A 7179-nucleotide genomic window follows, 5' to 3' on the forward strand; every position below is an offset into this window, starting at 1 on the left:
CCACCACTGGGTTTGCTCTAGCAGTCTCTTGCCATGTGTCCTTGCTTTCCACAGTTGTGCAAGTGAAGGTCCTTCGTCCTACTCTACCTCTTCCTCGTCCTTGTCCTCGAGAGAATACTCCTTGGGTGAAGAATGCTCTTTCTTCTCCTGCTGTTGAGTCTTGCCATTTCGTCTCTTTGCCTCTGGTCTCTTGCTCTAGTAGAGCTCCTTCTATCTTGTGTAGCTTCAATTCAGGTACATTCTTTAGTGTTGCTACAATGTTTTCATATTCACCTTTGTCCACACTCTTCAGAAGCACTAGTGACCATCTTCTGCCTGCTTAATGCTTTTATATTTGTTCAAGTGTGCGATTAAAGGTTCACTTTCCTTCATATTTAATTTGTAGAATTGTATTAAGAGATTTATCTTTGAATTTTTTGCTTGTGTGCCAAATAATATATTGAGTTCATCCCATACATCTTTTGCCCACTGTATCCTTGTGATGTGATGAATGATTTCATCATTTAAACTGAGTGCGATAAGTCCCAATGCTTTTTCATTCCTGCTCTTCCACTCATTTTTCCCTTTCACCTCTGGGAATTCATCTCTTCCCTCAACTAGCCCCCACAGATTTTTCCTCATGAGAGCAAATACATCGTTTTTGTCTGCCATGTGTAAAACTGCTCCCCAATTAAATAAATTTGGCTATCTCTTGTGCCGCCGTACTCATGATGATGTGAAGGGGGTCTTACCTCTTGATCCAATTTCAAGATTCAAGGGCATTGTCTACCCTTTTACAACTCAATCTGGTGTTTAGGTGATGATCACAACATATTTATCAGTATAAAATCACCAGAAATTACATTAAACCAAGGGTAACAAATCTGTACAAAATGGTTGGAGTATCAAACCATCTCCGAATTGCAATAATATGAAGTTATAGGGATGTGTATTAGATACCAATGGTTGATTTGAACCCTCAATCACACCAAAAAATAGTGATTAGTGCTTATCACTGATTAGTAAATTAGTATTGATCACTGATTTGAACCCTCAATCACACCAAAAAATAGTGATTAGTGCTGATTCGTAAATTAATCCTATATTTTGTGTGCAAAAAATAGAGTATGTGGGGAGTCCAAATTTGAGGCCTTAGAGTTCAAATGAGCTCAAATCCTTTCAAGGCCATCAATAGCAATTAGTCTAGTAGAGGATTAAGCCAAGAAACACAAGATTTGGCCAAACATTGAATGCTTAATCTCACTGTTTTACCAAAGTCACCTGCAGACTTGATGAAGAGCTTGGATCTCATTGTAGACTTGATCAAATCAAAATATGTCTTCACCAGCTTGTAGAGCACCCTTGAAAACCCCTAGGGCCAAGAGGAATTAGAGAAATTTGATCCATAACAGCAGAGATCTCATTTCTCCTTCAGAAATGTGGTGCCAGCGATTTAGCAAAAATTGGCAGCTACGCTTGGCGATTTGTGATTTTGTTTGAATGGGATGGACTGTGGGGAGGCTGGCTATGGTTGCCTAGAAGCACTTGCCCTAATGTTGCTCCTGAGGGAGATCAAGCCCCTCCACTGGCTGGGGGTGCAGAGAGCTAGTTGAAAAGATGTAAAAATCTTAATTATCTACTAATTCTAATAAGCCATGTGATTAGTAAGATAATGGGCTCACAAATTAATGAATTCTAGGCTAGGCTCTGATACCATGTTAAATTTGCAGCAATGTGATTAGCTATGGTGGATCAAATGCTAGAATCAACATCATTAACAAAGAGATTAGATGATAATTAAGATGTGATTAGTGAGAAATTAACTAATAGCTTAATATAGGCATGGAAAATCAAAAACCAACAAATTCTCATTAGACCAATGCCTCAATTTATAGAGTTTACATCCAAGCATCTAATCCCACTGAATTCTCCTTGATTCACTCCACCTCTTTTGCTTGATTCTCTCCACCTCTTCCCAGAATATCTCCACACCTCCTAAATCTCCTCATGCTACCCTTTATTCTCTCCTAGTAGATATTTCTCACCTTTTCACAGGCTCTCTCACATTTACAAATTCTCTTTTATAGCCTCTTGCCAAGGGCTTGTTCCCGCACACACCCTATTCACTTGTATATTTCAACACCTGCTCTCAAGTGAATACTCCTAGCACACCTGGACCCTATACCAAGTTTCCCTCTTACTTGATAGTCCACGACAAGTGCCTCAAGTCCCTAAACTCATAGTCCTTGACACTCTCTCTCTCTCTATGTGTCCAAGGCTACTACAAGTGCCCGTGACCTTGATTAAAGTGCTCACACATACATCTACCACATGGCCTACATCATCAGTGGCTCAGAGGTGGTTTTACTCTATTAGAGCAACTTACATTGGGTTGTGGGGTTTTACTCTCTCTCTCTCTCTCTCTCTCTCTCTCTCTCTCTCTCTCTCTCTCTCTCTCTCTCTCTCTCAGATGATCTGACTCCACTTCCTTAGGAGTTTCCATGAAGTTTTCCTATGTCGTTCCTTCTCCACTGGGTTTGTTGTAGCAGTCTCTTACCATGTGTCCTTGCTTTCCACAGTTGTGGCAAGTGAAGGTCCTTCCTCCTACTCTGCCTCTTTTCCTTGTCCTCGTCCTCCAGAGAATACTCCTCGGGTGAAGAATGCTCTTTCTTCTCCTGCTGTTGAGTCCTCCCATTTCGTCTCTTTGCCGTCATCGCTGGTCTCTTGCTCTAGTAGAGCTCCTTCTATCTCGTGTAGCTTTAATTCAGGTACATTCTTTAGTGTTGCTACAATGTTTTCATATTCACCTTTGTCCACACTCTTCAGAAGCACTGCTAGTGCCTCATCATCTTCTGCCTTTTTGCCAATAGCTGCCAGTTGTTGCTTAATGCTTTTATATTTTTCAAGTGTGTGATTAAAGGTTCACTTTCCTTCATATCTAATTTGTAGAATTGTATTAATAGATTAATCTTTGAATTTTTTGCTTGTGTGCCAAATAATTTATTTTCATCCCATGCATCTTTTGCCCACTTTATCCTTGTGATGTGATGAATGATTTCATCATTTAAACTGAGGGCGATAAGTCCCAATGCTTTTTCATTCCTACTCTTCCACTCATTTTTCCCTCTCACCTCTAGGCATTCATCTCTTCCCTCAACTAGCTGCCACAGATTTTTCCTCATGAGAGCAAATACATGGTTTTTGTCTGCCATGTGTAAAACTGCTCCACATTAAATTTGGCTATCTCTTGTGCCGCCGTACTCATGATGATATGAAGGGGGTCTTACCTCTTGATCCAATTTTAAGATTCAAGGGCAGTGTCTACCCTTTTACAACTCAGTTTGGTGTTTAGGTGATGATGACAACAGATTTATCAGCATAAAATCACCAGAAATTACATTAAACCAAGGGTAACAAATCTGTACGAAATGGCTGGAGTATTAAACCATCTCCGAATTGTGACCTAAAGTTATAGGGATGTGTATTAGATACCCAATGGTTGATTTGAACCCTCAATCGCACCAAAAAGTAGTGATTAGTACTGATTAATCATTGATTAGTAAATTAATCCTCTATTTTGTGTTTAGAAAATAGAGTATGCGGGGAGTCCAGATCTGAGGCCTTAGAGTTCAAATGAGCTCAAATCCTTTCAAGGGCATCAATAGCAATTAGTCTAGTAAAGGATTAAGCTAAGAAACACAAGATTTGACCAAACATTGAATGCTTAATCTCTGTTTTACAAAAGTCACCTACAGACTTGATGAAGAGCTTGGATCTCACTCTACACTTGATCAAATCAAAATCTATCTTCACCCGCTTGTAGAGAACCCTTGAAAACCCCTAGGGCCAAGAGGAATTAGAGCAATTTGATGCGAAGCAGCAGAGATCTCATTTCTCCTTCAAAAATGTGGCGCCAACGATTTAGCTAAAATTGGCATACGCTTGGCGGTTTGCGATTTTGTTTGAATGGGATGGTGGACTATGGGGAGGCTGGCTATGGTTGCCTAGAAGCACTTGACCTAATGTTGCTCCTGGAGGAAGATCAAGCCCCTCCACTGGCTAGGGGTGTAGAGAGCTAGTTGAAAAGAGGTAAAAATCTTAATTATCTACTAATCCTAATTAGCTAAGTGATTAGCAAGATAATGGGCTCACAAATTGATGGATTCTAGACTAGGCTCTGATACCATGTTAAATTTGCAACAATGTGATGAGCTATGGTGGATCAAATGCTAGAATCAACATCATTAACAAAGAGATTAGATGATAATTAAGACGTGAGCAATTAACTAATAGCTTAATGTAGGCATGGATAATCAAAAACCAGCAAATTCTCATTAGGCCAATGCCTCAATTTATAGAGTTTACATCCAAGCATCTAATCCCACTGATTTCTCCTTGATTCACTCCACCTCTTTTGCTTGATTCTCTCCACCTCTTCCCAGAATATCTCCACACCTCCTAAATCTCCTCATGTGCTACGCTTTATTCTCTCCCACTAGATACTTCTCACCTTTTCACAGGCTCTCTCACATTTACAGATTCTCTTTTATAGCCTCTTGCCAAGGGCTTGTTCCCGCACACACCCTATTCACTTGTATATTTCAACACCTCCCCTCAAGTGAATACTCCTAGAACACCCGAATCCTATACCAAGTTTCCCTCTCACTTGATAGTCCACGACCAGTGCCTCAAGTCCCTAAACTCATAGTCCTTGACACTCTCTCTCTCTATGTGCCCAAGGCTACTACAAGTTCCCATGACCTTGACTAAAGTGCTCACACATACATCTACCACATGGCCTACATCATCGGTGGCTCTTAGAGGTGGTTTTACTCTGTTGGGATAGGTTACATTCGATTGTGGGGTTTCACTCTCTCTCTCTCTCTCTCTCTCTCTCTCTCTCTCTCTCTCAGAAAAGATGATCTGACTCCACTTCCTTAGGAGCCTCCATGAAGTTTGCCTATGTCGTTCCTTCTCCACTGGGTTTGCTGTAGCAGTCTCTTGCCATGTGTCCTTGCTTTCCACAGTTGTGGCAAGTGAAGGTCCTTCCTCCTACTCTGCCTCTTCCTCGTCCTCGTCCTCAAGAAAATTTTCCTCGGGTGCAGAATGCTTTTTCTTCTCGTGCTGTTGAGTCCAGCCATTTCTTCTCTTTGCCTCTAGTCTCTTGCTCTAGTAGAGCTCCTTGTATCTCGTGTAGCTTCAATTCACATACATTCTTTAGTGTTGCTACAATGTTTTCATATTCACCTTTGTCCACACTCTTCAGAAGCACTGCAAGTGCCTTATCATCTTTTGCCTTTTTGCCAATAGCCTGCCAGTTCTTGCTTAATGCTTTTATATTTGTTCAAGTGTGTGATTAATAAAGGTTCACTTTCCTTCATATCTAATTTGTAGAATTGTATTAACATATTTATCTTTGAATTTTTTGCTTGTGTGCCAAATAATTTATTTTCATCCCATGCATCTTTTGCCCACTGTATCCTTGTGATGTGGTGAATGATTTCATCACTTAAACTGAGTGCGATAAGTCCCAATGCTTTTTCATTCCTGCTCTTCCACTCATTTTTCCCTCTCACCTCTGGGCATTCATCTCTTCCCTCAACTAGCCCCCACAGATTTTTCCTCATGAGAGCAAATACAAGGTTTTTGTCTGCCATGTGTAAAACTGCTCCCCATTAAAACTGCTCCACATTAAATTTGGCTATCTCTTGTGCCGTCGTACTCATGATGATGTAAAAGGGGGTCTTACCTCTTGATCCAATTTCAAGATTCAAGGGTAGTGTCTACCCTTTCACAACTCAATCTCGTGTTTAGGTGATGATTACAACAGATTTATCAGCATAAAATCACCAAAAATTACATTAAACCAAGGGTAACAAATCTGTACGAAATGGTTGGAGTATCAAACCATCTCTCAATTACAATCTGAAGTTATGGGGATGTGTATCAGATAACCAATGGTTGATTTGAACCCTCAATTGTACCAAAAATAGTGATTAGTGTTGATTAGTCATTGATTAGTAAATTAATCCTTTGTTTTGTGTGCAGAAAACAGAGTATGCGGGGAGTCCAGATCTAAGGCCTTAGAGTTCAAATGAGCTCAAATCCTTTCAAGGCCATCAATAGCAATTAGTCTAGTAGAGGATTAAGCCAAGAAACACAAGATTTGACCAAACATTGAATGCTTAATCTCTGTTTTACCAAAGTCACTTTCAGATTTGATGAAGAGCTTGGATCTCATTGTAGACTTGATCAAATCAAAATTTGTCTTCATCAGCTCGTAGAGCACGCTTGAAAACTCCTAGGGCCAAGAGGAATTAGAGCAGTTTGATCCGGAGCAGCAGAGATCTCATTTCTCCTTCAGAAATGTGGTGCTAGCGATTTAGCAAAAATTGGTAGCTACGCTTGGCGGTTTGCGATTTTGTTTGAATGGCATGGTGGACTATGGGGAGGCTGGCTATGGTTGCCTAGAAGCACTTACCCTAATGTTACTCCTGGAGGGAGATCAAGCCCCTCTACTGGCTGGGGGTGCAGAGAGCTAGTTGAAAAGAGGTAAAAATCTTAATTATCTACTAATCCTAATTAGCCAGGTGATTAGCAAGTTAATGGGCTCACAAATTGATGGATTCTAGACTAGGCTCTGATACCATGTTATATTTGTAGCAATCTGATGAGCTATGGTGGATCAAATGCTAGAATCAACATCATTAACAAAGAGATTAGATGATAATTAAGATGTGATTAGTGAGCAATTAAGTGATAGCTTAATATAGACATGGATAATCAAAGACCAGCAAATTCTCATTAGGCCAATGCCTCAATTTATAGAGTTTACATCCAAGCATCTAATCTCATTGATTTCACCTTGATTCACTCCACCTCTTAGAATATCTTTTGCTTGATTCACTCCACCTCTTTTGCTTGATTCTCTCCACCTCTTCCCAGAATATCTCCACACCTCCTAAATCTCCTCATGCTACCCTTTTTTCTCTCCCAGTAGATACTTCTCACCTTTTCACAAGCTCTCTCACATTTACAGATTCTCTTTTACAGCCTCTTGCCAAGCCTCTTGCCAAGGGCTTGTCCCCACGCACACCCTATTCACATGTATATTTCAACACCTCCCCTCAAGTGAATACTCCTAGCACACATGAACCCTATACCAAGTTTCCCTCTTACTTGATAGTCTAGACCAGTGCC

This window comes from Cibotium barometz, chromosome 2 (genome assembly GCF_041138505.1).
Source record: "Cibotium barometz isolate CiBa-2024 chromosome 2, ASM4113850v1, whole genome shotgun sequence".
Classification (NCBI taxonomy): Eukaryota; Viridiplantae; Streptophyta; class Polypodiopsida; order Cyatheales; family Cibotiaceae; genus Cibotium; species Cibotium barometz.